The following is a 19778-nucleotide window of genomic DNA, read 5'->3' as shown; positions in this document are numbered from 1 at the left end:
ATTCCAGAGGCCACAAATGAGAAGGCCCTTTCTTTTTAAACCACTAGCCCTAGCTCAGTTTGCAAGAGCACTCATAAAAGGGCTTCAGTTGATATAAGTAGGTGCATATTAGAAAATGTAGGCACAAGGGAAAACAAGATCCTTCAGAAAAAAATGAATTTATTGCTACAGAGCTAATGAATCCTGAGGTATCAGTTACTTACATCAGATCATAAGAACATAAGAACCATGGAAAAAACTGATACTCAAAAATAGGTGTCAGGAACTTTCCTAAACTGTCCAGTATACTATGTTTACTTGACTCTTTAGGTTATTCCTTCATATATGTTTTGTTCCTTGCCTTCCAGAAGGCATAAACAACATAAGAGAAAAATTGTTTCTTTCCTTTCACAGAACTTCCTCTTTGGAATAAATTACTTGGAAATTCATGTGGCCAACTCCAACAACAAGACCAGTCAAACAATTCAATGACTGATAAGCACAGATACATGAATAGCTTCTATAACAAAGCTCTTCGAAGCACCATATTCCTCTTATGGAAACCCCTAAGCAAAGCTCTGGCAATTTTCCATGGAAATCCAAATCTGGCTGTAGAGTCATGGAGGTAGCAAAAACTACCTCATATGGAAAATGGCCTTCATACATGTATATCTTATCTTTCTTCTATCATGGAACTCAAGGTGGCTATTTGATGTTAAGAATAATGTGGTTATTATTGTTGCTGTTGTTAATAACAGTACTACTACTAATAATAATAATCATTTATGAATAGTCTTAAAATGATTTACAAATATATTATTCACAAAATCGGTTAAAATAATTATAAAAGGGTACCAAAACACACACACAAAATGAAAAAGTTTGTCAAAACAAAAATGTTTCTGGAAAGTACGGAGAGTGGGTGCCTGTTGTATCTCAACAGGGATGCTGTCCACATTACAGGGTGGCCACATGGAAAGCCCTGATCCAAGTGCAGTGGGCTTCTGATATTTGGGGGACTTTAAGGAGAAACTCTGCTGCAGTGACTTACCAAGAATATAAGTAGCCTGGTTTTATATGTTAGCACCAAAACTTTGAACTTGTCTCAGTAACAGATTTGCAGCCCAGGCAAATCCTGTTTATAAGCTGGTGGTAGTTTACCCCAACAAGCAATCTAGCTACCACATTCTGCAACTTCTGAACCAACCTCAGGTGTAGCTTTGGCTGCAGAAGAAAATCTGTGTTCGGAACTGAAGTAACACTACCAGACAGAAGGCAGAGAGGGGAGGGGAAAGAGGCTCAGTAATGACGGATCCTAGCTCCAGATGTTGCCTCATCCCTTGCAGCAGTGCCTTCTACCTTGCTTACGTTCAGTACTAGCCAGAGCCTCAATGTGCCTCTGCCATCTTGCCCCCTCTCCCCATAGGCCTCCTTACTGCAGTGCAGATATCTCAGTGCCCCTGTGCCATCCTGTCCCCTCTCCCCATAGCCCACCACATTGCAGATGTCCTTTGCGCTGGTGATGAGGGCCAGTCACTGAAGTGCAGGTGCACCTGTGTGTGGTGACGGGGGGGGGGGGTTTCAGAGCAAGTCCCCTAATAATCTTGCTCAGCAGCTTGATATAGATACAGTGGTGCCTCACAAGAGGAAATTAATCAGTTCCGCGAGTCTCTTCGTCTTGCGTTTTTTCGTCTTGCGAAGCACGGCTATTAGCGGCTTAGCAGCTATTAACGGCTTAGCGGCTTTAAGAAAAAGGAAACAAACTCGCAAGAACTCGCAAGACGTTTCGTCTTGCGAAGCAAGCCCATAGGGAAATTCGTCTTGCGGAACGACTCAAAAAACAGAAAACTCTTTTGTCTTGCGTGTTTTTCGTCTTGCGAGGCATTCATCTTGCGAGGTACCACTGTACTTAATTGCATTGGAGACAATATATGGCCCTGCCATACTCCAAAGCCCAAGAGTCTAAGAACATGCAGTTACTGGGAAACCACCCTTCCAGGTAATACCCAAGCTTGCTTAAGCTTTCACAGGATGTGGTTCCGTACCCTCAGATTGTACCCTGTGACCCAACAGTGAACTTTATTTGGGAAATTAATATTCCAGTTGTTTGAGTGAACCACCCATAGGAGAAGATTTCAGAATATGTTCATAATTTACAAGCTTAGAAGCAAAATATTTCAGCATTAATATGAATGAAACACTCAGTGCTAGTAGAAGTTTCTTATGAGAAATGTAAACATATAATAAGAAATATATGCACCCTGGACAATACCCACAAAAATGCAAGTCTGTTTCATGACCTGGGCATCTTTCATACAGGTCATAACTAATCTATCAAAATAAAACTGAGTCCCCCTTGTGAAATATATATCTAGTATGCTGCCACTTAAAATTCCACACACTTTGCTTCAAAAAGATTCAACACAGGATCAATTGGAAAGAAAGGGGAAAAGACAAGGTAAAGACCAAGAGTTAAACCAATGGATTAGGAACTCATTAGAAAAAGGTGGCCCGAGGCTTCAATATTATATTACTTACAGACTTACAAACATAATGGGTCCTTTGACTGATTTGCTTCCTTCTTACATACACTAAAAAATACAAAGAACTTGCAGTGAGAAGAAAATGAAGGCGTATGCACCAGCAATTGAGATGATAGGCTATTAAAAGGACATGCTAGTACAGCGAGTGTCGGAGAAGCACTGGCTATAAACTTGTTGCACTACTAGGGAGACTGGAATGCACAGACCAACCAATCCTTAATCCCAAAACATATTGTCGAATATGACTTCAAGGTACAGCTTTTAATAATCCGTATGTTGCCTGATCATGCTGATGCACTGAAAGTACCTGTAATCATTTGGCTAAAGTTTAGCATCAAATTCATATTTGTTTATGCTTATTTTGGCTCAGGAATTCTGAAACTGTTACAAAAATTTGTAGAAGTCACTGCTTCTGTTACACTCTCAAGTGTTTTTGTAGGGTTTACTCCTTAGCCTTTTCTTGTCTCAAAGATAACCCAGAGGCTTTGGATCAGAGTTTTCCTTCTCCTAGATGGGCTACATTCCCAGGTTGGCAAGCCCCACCTGCCCAAATTAATGCTTAAATAACTACATCCCTGTTTGAGTATGCTTTATTTTCATAAAACCAAATTCTATAAAAGTCAATGCTAAACTTTAAGTCAATCTAGGACACAATCATGAAATTCCATCCCACGAAGAATGGATTTTATGTGCAGGTTCTAGGGAAATCCAATGTACGAAAGTCTGTTGGGAGGTGCTTACTGTGTAAAGAAAGAATTGTCCTTTACAGAGCGGCCCACAGGGGGATGTGGGAGTTTTGGATCCGGTCTGTTTGTTGTACCCAGTTTCCCACCCCTGCTCTAGGCCCTGGACCATAAATTTTACTCATTGAGCCACAAACATTCACTAATTATTTTAATCAGCCCTGATTTTCATCTGTTGTTTCTTTAAAACAGAATACTTAAAATACAACAAACTGTAATTATAGATCTCAATAATTTTACCAAAAAGGATTCAATTGAACTACTATATTTAACTTCCTACTTTTTCTAGTTTAATTTTAGTCTATTTGACTGGAAAGCAAGAACAACACTTCATCATGCCACAAAAATATGAAACTATAACAAAGAAATATGCTGCTCATCATTTTTCACCCTTCTACATTGAAAAATATCCTTAGTCTAAACAATGTGATTTATTTTTCTTTTGACATTCAAAACTCTTGAGACTGACATTTCTCTAAGATCTATAAGAGATGGTTTCAAAATACTTTAAAAAGTCATCAGCAACTTTGTTTATTTTATATTTTGTATTCTATCATCAATCATGCTAATTTCTCAATTCACAAGGGGTGGAAGGTTTTAATCCTCATTTCACCTTTCAAAATTCAGTAATCTAAATGATCAGCGGATGACTAAAGTATTTTATCCATTATTAGAATTTTTATTGTTTATTTGTATTTATGGATCTATACCTTACCTTCTGTAAAAACCCAAGGAGGCTCATAACATAATAAAAAACAAACAACAAAGGGCATAAAACACTTTTAAAAGACTATAAAACATTTCAGGTAAACAAAGGATATACAACAGTTCAGTCCACCAAAGCTATTTAAAAAACCTCTCGCACGAAAGCCTTAAAATACTTTTTAAATTAGAAAAGTTTGCAAGATTTGATAAAATGTATATTAAAATCGAGTTCTAAAATGTCCTCGATTAATTATAACTATCATATTTCTACCTGTCTTACAGTGCAATCCTATTCATGTCTACTCAGAAGTTAGTAGTTAGTAGTTCAATGTGTGCGTGTGTGCATTTTATGAATATTATATTTCTTGAAATATCATAAAAGGACAAGGTAATTGGTATTCAACAATTCTGAATGACTTCAACCAAAAATCTGACACCTTTCATAGTAAGACACAGGTAGCTTTCTGAATAAACTAAACAAGAATTATGAATATTGCAAGGGTCTGACACACGCATATATAATGCATACTTGAATTAAGGGTACATGACACATGTTACTGTTATTACTTCTGCAAGTGGTTCTTTTTCTGTGTTGATTTGCTAATTAACTGGATTGCTGGATAGGTGTCACCCCCCAAAACAAGATCAGCTAACTTGGAACACCAAAACATGGAGACATTTGTGTGGTGTGAATTTAACAAACAGCTCCAATAATAACTGACACTTTTAGCTGCCCCAGTTTGACTTGGCAATCCTTTGCTGATTCTTAGTACAGTCGCACCTTGAAAATCGAACAGAATCCATTCTGGAAGTCCATTCAACTTCCAAAATGTTCAGAAACCAAAACACTGCTTCTGATTGGCTGCAGGAAGCTCCTGCAGCCAATCAGAAGCTGCGGAAGCGCCACCAGACGTTTGGCTTCCAAAAATAGTTCGCAAACTGGAACAGTCATTGGGAGCCAAAACGTTCAGAACTAAGCTGTTCGGAAACCAAGGTACGACTGAACCATGAACTGCCACTTAGTTGCAAATATCTAGGTCATCCTCCAGCCTGGGAAGTTTTGGGTTTCTCTGGCAGTTTTAGCAAAATATATTATCATGTTGATAACATTGTTGGCATTGTATATGATGCAATAAATATTGCTTATAATGTGGCTTAAATCAACTGTCAAAGATGTGGACTTACTACTGTAATTGGCTTCATGTTTATAAATCTACTACAGTGCTGAGAAATAAAAAAGGGCAGCCTGATAGGACTATTGGTATAGTAAAAGGAAGATTGAAATGGACATTTTCCAAAAGAAACATGGATCTTTTCCAAAGATAATCATTTCAAACAGTCAGGACAATTCATAAGAGATACTGTTGGTCATTAAAGAAAATTGGAGATGCTGCAAGCTGCCACCTGCCCCAATATATACACAACTGGAATGCTGCCAACCGTGCGCTTCAGCATATAAAACAACTTGTGGAGAAAGCATGAGCAAAATACCACTCAACTAAATTATGATTAGTTACTCACATCTAATCAGATTTAACTGACACTTGTATTATTGTTATCTTGTGATTAACTGTAACATCTCACTGAAGAGCTTAGCTCTGCAAGTGATAGCTTTCTTCAATCGCCAATGAAATGTTATTCCCTGAGTTGGATCAGACCTAAGTAAGCTTATGTGTACAGCCATGAAAAGACTGTAGTGGATTTTGATGTGTGCTTACCAATAGCTATTGTTAAACGCAAATCATTAAGTCTAGTAGTAATTTCACCTTCACTATAAAGTTAAAGTTGGTATGTAAGAGATCAGTTAGTTTTAGTTTGGTTGCTTCTTATGTATGATGTTAGCCACTTAACAATTACAATTCACATTAGGGCTTTAGGGATGGATAGTGTAACTTTTCTCCCTGTTTGTTAATGGATATTGCTCTTCCCATATTATACATGGGAATTTGAAGTACAAACAGCATGTTCCATTACTGATAATGCCATTTTTCTGTGAAAAGTCCCACATGGGATGATAGGAATATAATTCTTTAAAATTACGAAGATCAGAAACTCTCAAAAGATCAGCTGCAATCATGGCTTTTTAGAAATCACGTCATTTTTCCTTTACACCTTTAAATTATTTTGCTCTCCCTGCATTTATTTGCACTTAACTCTGTGAAGTATTGGGGATACAGATCATGAAGAAGACACAGGAGACAAAAATAATATTATTTTATTTTCAAAACCAAATGCTACTTATTCTCTACAACATACTATTTTAGCAATTAAATATTTGTGAAAAGGGCTTAATGGAGAAAACAGCACAAATATTTATATAAACCTGGGTTATGTCAGTATAGATTGTGTGCCATTCATTAGAGACTAATACTTTTAAAGCATTTGGAACTAGAAGGAAGGAAGGAAGGAAGGAAGGGGGGAGGGAGGGAGGGAGGGAGGGAGGGAGAGAGAGAGAGAGAGAAAGAAAGAAAGAAAGAAAGAAAGAAAGAAAGAAAGAAAGAAAGAAAGAAAGAAAGAAAGAAAGAAAGAAGTGTCCCAGGAGTGTAACTGAGTGTGCTGAATTTGGGCACTTGGGATAGCTTAGTCAATAGAGAAGGAGACTCTGAATTTTAGGTTTAAGCCCCATGTTCGGAAAAAGGGCTGGAGTAGATGACCCTTGTGGTCCCTACCAACTCTATGATTCTATACATTCTGAACCTTGACAGAACATTTAAAACAATGATACAGTATATGGCATCCACAATACATCATAGCTACACAACATGTACCGGTAGCTTGGATTTACAAGTTATACTATCTATAAAAATATATATTTTACATCTTTCCACAACATCTAACATGATTCAAAGGAAATAAATCTCTTTATAGGGAGATACTGATAGTTCACAGTACAGCAAAAGCTACTAAAAGCTATGACTTGCTTGACCAAAAAATGACCACGGCCAGAATGTGTGTTTTATTTAAATGTAAAATTACAAGCCCTTATTATTGGTGGTTAACACATAAACACACATAGATATTGCTGTAGACTCTAATTTAAACTGGAGTGGGAAGCAATGAGTCAACTAAATTAAAAACCAAACCATTGTTGCTATCATAGTTTTCCTGAACCAAAAAATATTTTGTGTGTTTAGCATCAGAACAACAGAAGCAAACTCTATTTTAGTTCTGCAGTTGATATCATGCCATGATTTAAGTGACATTAAAATTAGTTGAAAATCACTTAAATCATAGGTAAAGGTGAAGGTTAAGGACTCCTGGACAGTTAAGTCCAGTCAAAGGCAACTATGGGGTACAGCGCTCATCTCGCTTTCAGGCTGCGGGAGCCAATGTTTGTCCACAGACAGCTTTCTTGGTCATGTGGCCAGCATGACTAAACTGCTTCTGGCGGGCACAACAGAGCACCATGATGGAAGCCAGAGAGCACAGAAACACCGTTTACCTTCCCACCGCAGTAGTACCTATTTATCTACTTGCATTGGTGTGCTTTCAAACTGCTAGGTTGGCAGAAACTGGCACAGAGCTCACCCCGCCGTGTGGATTCGAACTGCTGACCTTCCGATCAGCAAGCCAGGAGGCTCAGTGGTTTAGACCATAGCACCATCCACTCCCTTAAATCATAGCACCATCTACAGGGGAGAAAAATGAAGTTTGTTTCTGCTGCCCTGATGCAAAAGACATTGGGTACTATCTAATGCTAGTCCTACTCAGAGTACACCCAGAGAAGTTAATGGATATGACTTAAATCCATATAGTCTGAGTAGGACTTAGCTGGATTTAATCCATTAGTTTAGGAATAAATACTATTTTGTTGTAAAAGATATATATATATTTTAATGAGCAACCGCAAGTGCTTACATGCCTGGCTCCATATCATATACAGTGGTACCTCGGGTTAAGTACTTAATTCGTTCTGGAGGTCCATACTTAACCTGAAACTGTTCTTAACCTTAAGAACCACTTTAGCTAATGGGGCCTCCCGCTGCTGCCGCGCTGCCGGAGCACGATTTCTGTTCTCATTCTGAAGCAAAGTTCTTAACCTGAAGCACTATTTCTGGGTTAGCAGAGTCTGTAACCTGAAGCGGATGTAACCTGAAGTGGATGTAAGCCGAGGTACCACTGTATATATTAAATAAAAAGCAATACAGGATACTTTGGTGACCAGCATCATTCTGAGTGCATGCCCCGCTGCTTATTTTGCTGCTCCCCACTTCATCTGCACTAGAATGGATCCACATGAAGCTGTATTTAAGCCTTTCTTCAAGGCTGTTAAACTTTCCCCCTTTCTGCCAACATCTATCTGAAAAAATAATAATCTAATTCTCAGCATTTGCACTGATATATTCTAAAATGTTGATTCCCTTACAAAGCAGCATTCATGACCAGGGAACCACCAAAACTAAGGAAGAATGTGTTGCTCAGGCAAGACTCAAAGTCCTATTGTACACAGGAGCCTCCAATAACCAGGATACTCCTATCTGCCCAGAGCCTTAGGGCATGTCAATATCCAGGCAGATGCTTCAACCTGCTGTTTGATATATCCTCTCACAGGACAGCTATAGAGTAGTTCCCAATACAAGGGAATCAATATACAAGGTATAACACTTGAACCTCCAAGATGCCTCCAGTCACATGAAATAATATGTCTGAACTGGGAGCCATACTATGAAGTGATATGTATAGTCTACAGCAAGACTCTCAATTAATAATGCAAATATTTTCTTTCTTTCTTTAATTAAACATATTTATAACTCAGTCTGACCCTAGTACAGTGGTGCCTCGCAAGACGAAATTAATTCGTTCCGCAATTCTCTTCGTCTTGCGGGTTTTTCGTCTTGCGATGCACGGTTTCCCATAGGAATGCATTGAAAATCAATTAATGCGTTCCTAGGGAAACCGCCTTCAGACCAGGTCCGGGGACAGTCTGTCCCTGGACCTCTTCTGAAGGCTGGGGGGGGGGGACAAGGGCTTTTCTTCCCACCCCCAGCATTTTAAAAAACCCTGGGACAGCGGAGGACTTCTCCGCTGTCCGGGCGATCTTAAAATGCTGGCGGGCGGCATTTTAAAATCGCCCCGGACAGCGGAGGACTTCTCCGCTGTCCGGGGCGATTTAAAAGCCCCTGGGAAGGCAGGCAGGGGGGAGCAAAGACTTTCGCCCCCTGCCCGCCTTCAGAAGGTGTTCCCACCCCCCCGCCCGGCTTCGCAGCAGCGCTACGAAGCCCGGCAGCTGGGGCAGCTGTTCCCGCCCCCCTCCCCCCTTCAGAACATCGTTCCGAAGTGGGGCGGCTGGGGCAGCTGTTCCCGCCCCCCTCCCCCCTTCGGAACATCGTTCCGAAGTGGGGCGGCTGGGGCAGCTGTTCCCGCCCCCCCTCCCCCCTTCGGAACATCCTTCCGAAGTGGGGCGGCTGGGGCAGCTGTTCCCGCCCCACCTCCCCACTTCGGAACATCCTTCCGAAGTGGGGCGGCTGGGGCAGCTGTTCCCGCCCCACCTCCCCACTTCGGAACATCCTTCCGAAGTGGGGCGGCTGGGGCAGCTGTTCCCGCCCCACCTCCCCCCTTCGGAACATCCTTCCGAAGTGGGGCGGCTGGGGCAGCTGTTCCCGCCCCACCTCCCCCCTTCGGAACATCCTTCCGAAGTGGGGCGGCTGGGGCAGCTGTTCCCGCCCCCCCTCCCCACTTCGGAACATCCTTCCGAAGTGGGGCGGCTGGGGCAGCTGTTCCCGCCCCCCCTCCCCCCTTCGGAACATCCTTCCGAAGTGGGGCGGCTGGGGCAGCTGTTCCCGCCCCCCCTCCCCCCTTCGGAACATCGTTCCGAAGTGGGGCGGCTGGGGCAGCTGTTCCCGCCCCCCTCCCCCCTTCGGAACATCGTTCCGAAGTGGGGCGGCTGGGGCAGCTGTTCCCGCCCCACCTCCCCCCTTCGGAACATCCTTCCGAAGTGGGGCGGCTGGGGCAGCTGTTCCCGCCCCACCTCCCCACTTCGGAACATCCTTCCGAAGTGGGGCGGCTGGGGCAGCTGTTCCCGCCCCACCTCCCCACTTCGGAACATCCTTCCGAAGTGGGGCGGCTGGGGCAGCTGTTCCCGCCCCACCTCCCCACTTCGGAACATCCTTCCGAAGTGGGGCGGCTGGGGCAGCTGTTCCCGCCCCCCCACCCCCCTTCGGAACATCCTTCCGAAGTGGGGCGGCTGGGGCGGCTGTTCCCGCCCCCCCCCCTTCGGAACATCGTTCCGAAGTGGGGCGGATGGGGCAGCTGTTCCCGCCCCCCTCCCTCCTTCGGAACATCGTTCCGAAGTGGGGCGGCTGGGGCAGCTGTTCCCGCCCCCCCTCCCCCCTTCGGAACATCGTTCCGAAGTGGGGCGGATGGGGCAGCTGTTCCCGCCCCACCTCCCCCCTTCGGAACATCGTTCCGAAGTGGGGCGGATGGGGCAGCTGTTCCCGCCCCACCTCCCCCCTTCGGAACATCGTTCCGAAGTGGGGCGGATGGGGCAGCTGTTCCCGCCCCCCCTCCCCCCTTCGGAACATCGTTCCGAAGTGGGGCGGATGGGGCAGCTGTTCCCGCCCCCCCTCCCTCCTTCGGAACATCGTTCCGAAGTGGGGCGGATGGGGCAGCTGTTCCCGCCACCTCCCCACTTCGGAACATTGTTCCGAAGTGGGGCGGGTGGGGCAGCTGTTCCCGCCCCACCTCCCCACTTCGGAACATCGTTCCGAAGTGGGGCGGATGGGGCAGCTGTTCCCGCCCCCCTCCCTCCTTCGGAACATCGTTCCGAAGTGGGGCGGATGGGGCAGCTGTTCCCGCCCCCCCTCCCTCCTTCGGAACATCGTTCCGAAGTGGGGCGGATGGGGCAGATGTTCCCGCCCCCCCTCCCCCCTTCGGAACATCGTTCCGAAGTGGGGCGGCTGGGGCAGATGTTCCCGCCCCCCGCTTCGGAACAGCGTTTTAAAATGCTGGGGGTCGGCAGCGAACGCTCCCGACCCCCAGCATTTTAAAATCTCCCCGGGACAGAGACTTCTCTGCTGTCCCTTGGAGATTTTAAAATGCTGGGGGTCGGCAGCGAACGCTTTGCTCCCGCCCGCCAGCATTTTAAGATCGCCCGGGGCAGGCGGGGGGGAGGCAGGCGGGGGGGAGCAAAGACTTTTGCCCCCCGCCGGCCTTCAGAAGAGGTCCTCTTCTGAAGGCCGGCTGTGGGCGAAAGTCTTTGCTCCTGACAGCCAGCATTTCCCTATGGGCTTTCGTCTTGCGATGCAAGCCCATAGGGAAATTCGTCTTGCGAAGCGCCTCCAAAACAGAAAACCCTTTCGTCTTGCGGGTTTTCCGTCTTGCGAGGCATTCGTCTTGCGGGGTACCACTGTATCTAGTGGGGAGCAACAAAAACACATACAGGGCAATAGCATCATGTGTGATGGTTTCAGCCAAATCACATATAGCCAAGATATCTGGCTGATGCCTGGCAATGGGGGGAGAGGAGCCCTGCAAAGAGTCCCTCCCTGTGTCTCTGCTGCCTCCCCTCCCTGCTGCATAATTGCTCCCCCCCCCTCCTGGGTATTGAGGCTAGGGAGAGAGAGTGTGGAGGGTCAACTTGGCTCCCTCAGGATACAGCAGCAGGGGAGAGATAAAAGTGGAAGATAGGAGGAGGCAACAGGCAGACAGAGAAAGACACGGACAGAATAAAATGGGTGGGATGGATCTGGGATGGAGCTGCAGGTTCTGCCTGGAGCCAAGTGCCTATGACTGAATTCAAGTTAAATGTGTGTGTGTGTGTCTAACTTGTACCCTGCTTCCCTGTTAATGATCTAAAAAAACATATAAATCACTTATAAACAGATGTTAGCCAAAGTCAGATTCTCAACCTGTGGGTATGATCAGGGGTGATATCTGTGTGTCATTATTCCAAATATAGCCTACTCATTAACAGCAGAATAATATGGAAATAATATTATTTCTCTCTAACATGTTGATAGGAATTTCCAAAAGACAATTTTTGCTGAGAACATGGAACATTAAGTTCCTTCCATAGCTTTGTATTCTTAATAAGGTTTTCCATTTATGAATAATGAAACAACTATGATAATGTTGTTTTTCAGCACCGTATTTTTCACCCCATAGGACGCACCGGCCCATAGGACGCACCAAGTTTTTTTGGGGGGGAAATAAGGGGAAAAAAAATTATTCCCCCCCCCCCAGGCGCTTGTGGGGCCGGCAGCGGGGAGAAGCGCTCTTCTCCCCGCTGCCTGCCTTCAGACCAGGTCCGGGGACAGCGGGAAGACGCGCTGCGCCTCCCAGCTGTCCCCGGAGCTTGCGGGGCTGGCGGCAGGGTCTCCCCGCCGTCAGCCTCCAAACCACTTGGGAGACAGCCCGCTTCCCTCTGTCCCCCAACCTTGTGGGGCTGGCGCTGGGGCTCTCCTGAAGCCTGGAAAGCGAGAGGGGTCGATGCGCACCGACCCCTCTCGCTCTCCAGGCTTCAGCGAAAGCCTGCATTCGCCCCATAGGACGCACACATATTTCCCCTTCATTTTGGGAGGGGAAAAAGTGTGTCCTATAGGGCGAAAAATACAGTAATTCTTTCCTCATTTTTCCTGTTTAATTTGAATCATAATTATAAATTATATAGGTTATATCTCTAGTATACTAACAGCCTATTTTCAAATTTTCTCCTTAGACTCTTAGTATCATTTTGCAGCACAATTCTATATTTACTGAAAAGCAAATCCCACTGAGTTTGTTCAGTGATTCCTACTTCCTAATAAGTGTGATCCGAATGCAGACTTAACTGCCAAAATAAGAACAATATTGAATTTCAGCATTGTAAAGAAACGTTAAGAGTTTCTTTGATGAGCTGCTAAATCCTACAAATGCTAAAATATGCTTCAAAATAAAGTGGCCACTTAAAAGGGGCGGGACCCCGACAATATACCATTACAGACTATTGACTAAAAGGGAAAGTCACCATGATTAAAATGGAGCAATTCACTTTGAACTAACTCTAGTTGACTCATCTAATGTGCCTAAGGATTGTCTGTGGCAAGCCTAGAGGAAATCTTTTGTGCTTCAGTTAGCAATAAAGCTTGCAAATCATTATTCTTCTAAAAGAATAGCACTGATAACCAAAGATACCAGCAGTGTTTGGGGTTTTCTGTTGCACTTTAGCCCCTGCTAGACAAACATACTACTTTAAATTCAGTGTTAATACTAAGGCTTTTTACTAAGCATTCATTCAGTCCATAGTTGGTTTTATAACATACTGTGTCCTTCCATCACTTATCATTAGGAATATTACAATTTTGTAAGAGTATGTATGATTGTTTAAACATTCTCCAAATATAATCAATAAAAATAAAAGCAATTCATGAATGACTCACATAGCTTTAAAATCCACTATTATTATTATTATAAATCAAATCTTCAGACCAACAGTTCTCTTTGTTGTTTCAAAGGGTTAGGCCACACGGCAAGTGTATTATGTTTTTGTGTTAGTAACATATTGCTGGGTATTTCCACAAAACCTAACAGATGTTTTGTAATCCTTTGGTGGCAGAACACTGGTGGGATTAGGAAGACCTTGTGAATCTTGTTCTCCTTGCTCTGCACTGATGAACATGTAACTTCCATTACAAGTGTGCAGCTTGATGTCTGCATATCTGACTGCTACACATACTGCAACCAACCACTGAATAGTCTATAAACTTTGCTAGGGAAATGATTGAAGTTATTTATGAGGCCATTTTATGTCATATTTCTGCGGGTTAGTCATATTGTCACTTTTCTCATATCTACACTTTTAGTGAACAAAATTGATTGTTTCTCTGTGGAATAGGCTCCCCCTTTCTAAGAAAGACAGCAAACTGATGACCATAAAATTGGGTTAAAAGACTTACTGTATACATGCTTGGTTGACAATATCTGGAATTAAAATTAAACCATGCATAGAAAAATGTAATAAATGAATAAAAATGTATATTCTGGGTAATTTAAGTGCAACTTTTGGTCATGGAATCCAAATAGCTGAAGCCATCTTATGTATGTTTCCCAAATGGAATAACATCAAGGTTCCAGGACTCTAATGATACACAAGCTGCTCAGTCTGAAAGACCTAAACTCACAGATTTATTTCACACAAACTTAAAAGCCACAGATAGACTCCATGGAAAACTACTGCAACATTAATGTTGGAGTTGGTCTGATTTCCTCCCCAGCTAAATATAGGGTTTCTTTTTCACATAACATAAAGTCTTCAACCAGCTTAAGCTTTCTAATAAATTGCCAACTCTGAAACAGTATATCTTTTATTATGCTGCTTGTTACTTTACTAAGACAGGAAATTAAAGCAATAAAACACTTTCGAAACGATAGGGCGCACTCAAGCAGTCAATTTTCTTATGTTACAGTAGTATTCTTCAAAAGGCCTTTTATGATACTAATATTAAATCCTTTGAAGTCTGAAGAATCTGTTGAGGGTGCTGAATTCATGATATAAAACTCAAAATATTGCATCCACTTATGCATTTATTAAAAACTGAGTACATGGCAACAAATGTTTAAAAATTAAAACACGACACTAAATTGATGTTATTAATGTATCTGAGGTTCACATTGGAAAGGTTCAGCATGGAAAGAAACACTACCTATTCAATGCTCAGGGAAAATCTATTTTGCTTTTGTATCACTTTACATTACCAAATGCACACCAGGTGTGATCGTAGATACAAAAAGCTGGTGCACAAACATTATAATGGTCACTTATGCAAAATGATCACAAAAAGGAAATTGAATCAAGCTTAGAAAGCTATTCATTCCTTTTAACCCCTCTAGAACAAGGTCACACTAGTGGTTCTGTTTAATGGCATGAACACTATTTCAACAACCTGATAAAAAGCATGTGGTAGGGAAACAAAGCAAAAGTCAGGTCCCATTCCCTGAAACCAAATGCTACAGCAGCTTTTGAGGCACACAGTTGTGGTGAGGCTCATTAAACTGAGTATTTATAAAATATTTCGGCACAGATATACATCAGGAACCTCAGAATAAACTATCAGTAGCAGATCCTAGTTCTTATATTTGTTTATTTCAGTTTTATATCTAGTATCCAAATGGGGGAAAAATAAATCTACCTGCAAAAGTTATTTCAGTCAGGTCATTATTAGAATGTGTTAGTGAAGAGAGTTTTTTGAAATGGTACTTCATTCTCTATAGACCAATGATGCTGACAGCTTAATATTCTTTTCTTTTCTTTACTACTCTGGAATTTGTAGAAAATTTATTTGTCGTCACGCTGGCCTCAGCAGCCCTATGCACCTGTTTCACACATGCAAGACGCATTCATGTCCAGGTGGAATAAGGCTGCACTTTGAACCTCACACCTGATGGTGGAAATTGCATTCAAACATAGCTATGCATAAGTGCTAGACAGTGCATGAAGGGGTTAAGGCCAGAGAGGTCCGCTCCTAGACTCTGCAAAGTCACAACTTCTCTTCTCTGTGAGGGAAAAAGAGAAGCTGCTTCTGTTTACTTCCCTCCCTCTCTCAGCACCATGTAACTGACCAAGGAAGATGTGCCTAAGCTTTGCTCCAAGCTTAGAGCACGTGCTTGAAGCGATCTTTCTGTATTTTCTACCCAAGAGGAGAACTTCCCAAAAGTGGAACTTCCAGACCAGGCCCAAACACAGACCCACTCGACACAGATCGCAGTGATCCAGAGCTGAGGTTACCAATGTATGGACTGTAGTAGCCAAGTTATCCCAGTACAGATACAGACACGGCTACCATACCAGGCAAAGCTGGTAAAAAGCACTCCTAGCCACAGAGGTCACCCTGGCCTCTAATGACAAGGATACATCCAGAAGGACCTCCAAGCTACGGACCTCCTCCCAAGCCATGCACCTGCCCCATGTAGAACAGGCAGCAGGTCTATCTTGTTGGACACATGAGCCATCTACCCGAAAAATTTTACATCTTCCCAGAGTTTAAAAGTTTACTGTCCCTCATTCAGGCCACCACTACATTAAGGCACCAATCCGGCATTTTCACAGTTCTCCTGATGCAGATATTACAGAGAAATGGAGCTGCATGTCCTCAGCATACTGATGTCACTATGCTCTACTCCCTGCAGCTTCATGTGGATGTTAAATAACACAGGGTGGGGGGATACTGCCCTTCAGTACCCCATAGCACAGTTTGAAACCAGAACACACCAACAATTTCCAAACTCTAAGTCTGCTACATCTTAAACTGAATTAGAAAATTATAAGCAAGAAAAATTAAACAAACAAACATACAACCAGAACAGTGTCACAAGTATCTACTCAGTTAAGGTAAATAAGCAGTACCAAGAGGTCTATGAGTTCAAGGAAAGGATATCTCCAGGGAAGGCATTCTGCTGCTTCCTTGTGTCCAGTTTTACAAAATTCAAAGTGGGTAGAAACAGAGATCCCACTGAAGTCCATATGTGGCTTTAATGCCAAGCTTCCTCTTGGATAAGCAAAGTACAACCACACATAAAGGCATACGACATAGGATAAATGGAAATAAAGTGTCTTAATGGGAAGGAGGTTGAACGGAGGCCACATACACAATAGTGCTGACACTGAACATTTCAAGAATCTTAAACATTAAACTGAACTAAGTTTATTTGCTGTTTAGATTCCTCACTTTAATATCATTTGGTCCCACATTACATTATTTTATCCTATTTAAACAATAATTTAATAATTATCAGAGAATGCTTTTAGCCCTTCTGGGCCTTATCAAGAGAAAAAACTAATCTGAAGTGCTTTAGAAACTTAGTGCATCATCAGATTTAACATAGGCAGAGTTTTCTTTTCACATTAAATTAACTTACAATTCAGAACTGTTGCATTTATTGGTCTTTGTAATCCCTAACCTCCTCAACATTTTGCTAGATGGATGAATATGAAAAAGGCATCAACAGCTTTAGGGTGTGATGCAGAAATAAGAGATAATGAAAACTAGAATTAAATTCATGGGCTCCATTTGTTTTCTCTGCATGCTTAATAGAGCCTCCCATTGTTAAAGACTCTGTAAGTAATCATTGATTTTAGACTGTTTAAAATTAAGAAAGGAACTGCAGATTTAAAAGATAGAAATGCTAGACATACACATTATACAAGTACTACTTGCTAGAGCTAGTTTCTTTCAGTTGTTGTAATGTGTGCAAGCAAACACTAGCAGAAGTTGCTGCTCAGCTAGTTTTCATTTTGTACCTTCTGTGTTTTGGTAGCATTTTTGTAGAGCTCATTGTAGATGCACGATTAAAGCACTGACTCTACTTCACAGCGACCTGTGTACAGTAATGAACTTCACCCTTTCCACTGGCATAAGAAAGTACAGTGGTACCTTGGTTCCCAAACTTAATCCGTTCCGGATTAAACCGTTCCAAAACCAAAGCATTCTAAAACCAAGGCATGTTTTCCCATAGAATGTAATGCTAAATGGATTACTCCATCCCAGCTTTTAAAAACAAGCCCTAAAACAGCAGTTCAACATGAATTCTACACATGAGACACTCACGCTGGATCAGGACCAGTTCAAGTGCAGAACTTTGGCAGCACATATTTGTCTTTGCTGGAGAAGCTACCATACTAGATCCCTTAAGATAAGTATCTTTAAGATGCTCAGTACACATTCTCACAGACCATGGCTGGATCTAGACACATCAAAAAACCGTTTCAGGAAAACACACTGTAAAGCTCGTAATGGCAAATCACATGCCGAAGGATTGAACTCTACAGTGCCATCTGGTGTCACAGTGTTATAACAAATTTTAAACCATTTTTTTTAAAAAAAACCAAACCCTAATGTAGCTGAGTCCATAGTTTTCTGATTTCAAGCAGTCACCATGAATGCAACAGTTAGCCAACAATATAGCATAAAGAAGAATACATACCTTTTTCTTGATGGAAAATTATGGATATAAATCTTCATCAGACTAGCGGAGAAGCATTGTGGGATATGGCATCATTTGGTTTGAGTTTCTAAAGATGCCTCTATCAGTTTCATCCCAAGTTACTTCTTCGCCACGAAGAGATGACACTGAAAGGGTTAAAATGTGACCAATATTAACTTTTTATTTATAAACCAAACCTTTTTAGACATGTCACACACTGTCATACTAATCAAGGATTAACTGCATGACAAATCTGAACTTTTAACACCGAACTACACTGAAGTTGTGGGAGAGCAAGCAAAGGTCACAGCACTTTGTAAATGTAATTTTTTCAAACCATCACAGTGCTAAAATATATTCCTTATTTCTGTTACAGTTTTCCAGATAATTCAGATATAAAAGGAACAAAGGGGGGGGGGACACTACAAGCAAGGTAGAATGTCCACTTTTTATAAAGAGACTATTGCTTGATTTATACAGGGAAATCTCTTTGGTCCCATCTTCTCAGTACTAGGGAAATGAAACAACAATGGTGTTCAAGGATCCCTGGTGAAGAATTGGCAGAAAGTTGATCCTCCAATTTATTTTTAAATTCATACTGAAAATGCAATGCTTGTTCCCAGAAAACAGCTGAAGAAATTCTTTATAAAATAGTAGTGAGCTGTGAACAGTAGTTTAAGTAAAACTGTAATAGAAATTAATGAAACAGAACCTATTAGTCTGCCATTAGGCTGGACTATTAAATTATCAATATTTATATAACCCAATTCTTCATGCATTTCCTCAGCACAAGCCTCATTGAATAGAACCTTTGAGAATTAGAGCTACAATGTACTTGATGAACATGACACCTGTGATTTCCTTTTCCAGAGCACTGAGCGTCTTCCGTCATTATGTATCATATGACATGCTGCAGCTAGACTGCTAAGTGGGACACCTTATTGCATACACATATTACTAGTGCTGAAAGAATTGCATTTACTGTCAATCTGCTACTGAACCAAGTTAAAGTACTGCTGATGACTTTCAAGGCCCTACATAGCTTGGGACCAGGATAAATCTCAAAGAACACTTCCACTTTTACCTGCCTATTATGGTCATCAGAATAAGACCTTGTGGTCATGCCACATCCTGCATATATTTATGAACTAAGTAACTTGAGTTCTCTGTTGTAGTAGACACCTTGTAAAATAATTTCACCTTTCTAAGTAGCAGGCATCAATACAAGTACTGATGTTTTGCTAACTAGTAAAAACGTATCTTTTTGCTCAGGCCTTCCTGAAACTTTGATTTGTAACACCAGTTTTGTTCCTTAAATATGGCAGATGCTAATTTTTATGCTCTACCGGTGTTTAATGTGGGTTTTTTTTACATACATGTTTATACAATGCATAAAAAATAAAGTCCCAAACATGTGTGTAGAGCTGCCCTAAATCAGAACCCAACGTAGGATCCATTGCTGTGACATAACCAGGAAACTTGGTCTAAATAATTATTTCCCATTTTAAACAGAATAGAGAAATTAAGGTCTAGCGCATGTGTGACTAATCTGCAGTGTGTATCCAACAAGAGGCATAGGTTGTGGACATGTGGCATCCATAAATAGAAGGCCCCAAAAACCTAGCCAGGTGTTCTGCTACCACCTTTAATAATTATTATAATTATTTAATTATTAAATAATGGATTCCTGCTTAGTTTCCAGCATGTGCACTAATGTGGTACTCTCTTATACTGTGGACATAATATTGGATATGCATATACTGTACGGTTGGCCACCAGTAGTCTTCCAAAAGTAAGAAGTTCCACAAATGGGATGCTACAGTGGAGAAACCATCTTTTTTGGTCACTGCCCAAATTTATAGCACATTACAGAAATATAGATGTGAAGTTACAAGAACATGGATTACCGTGG

The 19778-nt window shown here is 42.1% G+C and overlaps 1 protein-coding gene across 26 annotated transcripts in view; it reads right to left on the bottom strand.

Annotated features, from left to right (window-relative positions):
- TENM3 (teneurin transmembrane protein 3) overlaps positions 1-19778 on the bottom strand; it is a 1268022-nt gene that overhangs the window by 690296 nt on the left and 557948 nt on the right. For all 26 annotated transcript variants that reach the window (XM_083459440.1, XM_083459473.1, XM_083459433.1 and 23 more), the window contains exon 4: positions 17867-18012. The gene's annotated coding sequence lies outside the window, so the exon portion shown is untranslated. The remainder of the gene's footprint in view (positions 1-17866; positions 18013-19778) is intronic.

This window comes from Podarcis liolepis, assembly GCF_965112155.1.
Source record: "Podarcis liolepis genome assembly, chromosome: 9".
NCBI classification, from domain to species: domain Eukaryota; kingdom Metazoa; phylum Chordata; class Lepidosauria; order Squamata; family Lacertidae; genus Podarcis; species Podarcis liolepis.
Note: the sequence above shows the minus strand (reverse complement) of the source record. Positions and strands in the feature narration are given on the sequence as shown.